The sequence below is a fragment of the Panthera uncia genome (assembly GCF_023721935.1).
Source record: "Panthera uncia isolate 11264 chromosome B2 unlocalized genomic scaffold, Puncia_PCG_1.0 HiC_scaffold_24, whole genome shotgun sequence".
NCBI lineage: Eukaryota > Metazoa > Chordata > Mammalia > Carnivora > Felidae > Panthera > Panthera uncia.
The window spans coordinates 22,756,063-22,759,284 of NW_026057580.1; the positions used below are offsets into that span (position 1 = coordinate 22,756,063).

General features: G+C 34.9%; 1 non-coding gene across 1 annotated transcript; it reads left to right on the forward strand.

Moving 5' to 3' along the window:
• The first annotated feature begins 2,780 nt into the window (after positions 1-2,780).
• LOC125939281 (U6 spliceosomal RNA) lies at positions 2,781-2,887 on the forward strand. Its single transcript, XR_007463019.1, has one exon. It is a non-coding gene; the product is annotated as a U6 spliceosomal RNA (small nuclear RNA).
• Positions 2,888-3,222: the final 335 nt, after the last annotated feature.

Sequence of the window (3,222 nt, forward strand, 5' to 3'; positions counted from 1 at the left end):
TATGACAGGCATTGACTCTTGTTCATACAGGTGCATATATATATATATATATATATATATATCTCCTTAATATCATAATATATGTATCCTTAATATCATTATATATAAGTATATATATATCCATCCTTAATATCATGATTATCCATTTCATAATATTCATTTCATAATATTCATAATCAATTCATTTCATAATATTTTTGAGTAAACATGAACAAGAGTCAATGCCTGTCATAAGAATGAGCCTGTATGATAATTATATAGATACACACATATATATATATATATACATATGTAGTTAACTTAATAAGGATAACTTATAAAAATAAATTTGAGATCCATCATTACTTCTCCTGAACTTTTATAACACATGTGTCTTAAAGAGAATGAGTAACCCAGGAGTAGCAAGTAGGTTTTAGCCATAATTGACTGTTGAAGACTATCTGAAGTTCAATGAGGTAAGAATTCCAGAGATGTCTAGACTTAGTAGGAAAGAATGTGGCTATTGATTATATGTGCTGTGGGCACAGAAAAGGGGAATGTTGGCTCACTGCATGCCATCCCTGGAGTGGGTTAACAACAGAGATACTAATGATTAGCGTTAGAACAAGGAAGAAGAGGGAATGTAGCACATTAAAATTAAATGCTGCTAGGAAAATTAGGTGTGAACAGTCATTCGCAGATGAGGTACTCTGATAAAACACCTGCTACCAGCTAGAATCAGCTCTCCTGGCTGAGGGAAGGAAAAAATGATTGAGGGACAATGGAAGGGGTCGGTGGAACTCTGCTGCAGACTATCTCCATTTTTCACTCATTTGTGTTCAATTTACAAATCACGAGGAAAAACAAGAGCGTTTGGAATGCATTGTTTTATATTTGGTTGAGGTTGATTTTCAAGAGTCATGCTTGTGGGGAAGGGGGAGTTTTTCACCTGGATACATATTAATGACAATAACTTTTAAGGCGCCAGAGACTTTTGGGCAGCACTAAGCCACAAGATAGTGTATTATGTAGTTAAATTCGTACAATTCTTTAAATACTTCCCTGAAAGACAATCACAGATTAAGAGCTTTGAGATACTCAGCTCAGTGAACAACAAAAGTCTTAGCTTGATAGAATAACAATCTAGATTTAATCGCTGATAGAATATTCCTGCTGAATATAAAATCAAATTAACACCAGCAGGTTAAATGGTAGGACTTATTTTTAGAGAAAGTCTTTTCCCTCAGCATAACCTATCAAGCTTGACATTTCCTGTCCCTTTGCTCCTACGTTTTCATCCCCTTGTCTCATGCATTTTTATCTATACAAAATTGAAGCTGACAAGCACATTCCTCCCCCTTGTTTGCTTTCTATAAGTGTGTGGTGTGTGTGGTGTGTGTGTGTGTGTGTGTGTGTGTGTGTGTAGGTACTGTAGAGGCCCTTATAAAATTCAGAAAGGGCATGCATCAAGTCAAATAACAAATGTCCAACGTAAAAATATGATACCCATTTCAAAGCTTTCTTCAAATATTGTATAGTAATCTGAAAGTCAGGAATTTCTTATTGGATCTGAATTCATGACTAACATCCATTTTCATGCTAGCATAGATACCCATCTATTGGTGAAGAATCATTGTACCTTCTAAGAAGGAAGACATTAAAATGTATATTGTGCATATATATATATATATACACACAAAACAATGCCACATTATATATAAAAATATACATATGTATATGTACATATATGTGTGTGTATGAGTGTGTGGCCATTCAATTTATATGCAGTATATATAAAATGGAACATTGCTATTCTTATAAATTCATATGTGGCTTACTATATTGGGCAAAAAAAAACCTACCACTTCATTACTTTAATGATTTCTTCCTTAAATAATTTAATACTCTTAATGGTAGAAATGAGCCCAAATGTCTATTTTTTCAAAACTATATCTTTGAAGAGAAATATAAGACTAGCTCTTCTATCCACTCTAGCAAGGGCGAGGTGAAAGTCACTGATAGCAGAACGTGTGGTAGAAAGCCCAGAGCATTAAGGCAGTGGGAAGATGAGGGCCTGGATTTGTGAAATGGCAACAAAAAGGAAGTGGAAGAGACTCTATTGTGACAATATTTGACCAGTTTTGGCTACTGGTTGGGTTTGAAAGGAGATGTAGGTGCAGCATCAAAAACAAAAACCAACCAACCAACAACAATAAAACCCACATCACATAGAGTTCTCCTATTTGAGTAACAAGAAGAAAAGACTTTTACCAGAAATAAGGAAGGATAATTTTGTAGCAGATTACATTTCAATTTAGACATAAACCATAATTGGTCCACTTAAATGTGGTATTCCGTAGAAAGAAACACGGATTTGGACCCATTAACTCTTAAACCTACTGTGTGAGTTATGTGCTATTTTTATATCACGTTTATAGATGAAAAACAGGTATAAACAAGCTGCATGCTCAAGGTAATTCAGTAATCAGTGGAGCCGCTTCAGAGAGCCTACTTTTAGCCATTACCTAGAACATCTAATGATTGCACTCTTTGCTTATTCAATGGAGAGATTAGGTGATAACATCACGTCACACCATATTCCCATCATCTTTTATGTGGGCAGAACACAAAGCGTGGTCAGATTTCATAGTGCAAAATGTAGAAAGCTAATTGTATGTTGGTTTCTCTTCTTAGTTTTGCCCATTCAGTGAGTAAAGGAGATGTCCAGTCAATGCCTACTGGTTTTCTTGGTCTCTTTGTTTTGTTGGACTGGGCAATCTGATTTAGGAATTCAAGAACTAGTGCTCACTTTGGCAGCACATATACCAAAACTGGGGCAATACAGAGAAGATTAGCACGGCCCCTGAGCCACGATGACACTTAGATTCGTGAAGCATTCCATATTTTTTGTGCTCAATAAATAATTTAAAGCATAAAAAAAGAATGTAAGAAATAAGAGAAACTGGTTTGATGCTCTCTGAACACATAGTTTGCTTCGTACTCCAAGTTGTGCTAGAAGAAATCGAAGACAGGGTCTTGGTTTTCTGATGCTCAAAAGTAAAGAGGAAAACATATAGACAAATTTGAAACAGCTGGATGTCATGAACTTGAATCTGGAATACTTAATTCTAAGAAATCTTGAATTTAATTATCAGAGCCACAGCATACCTATAATAGATTAAAACAAATAAAGAATGGTGTCTTGTTCATTCCTATACTCTAACTTTGGTCTTCTTATCTACT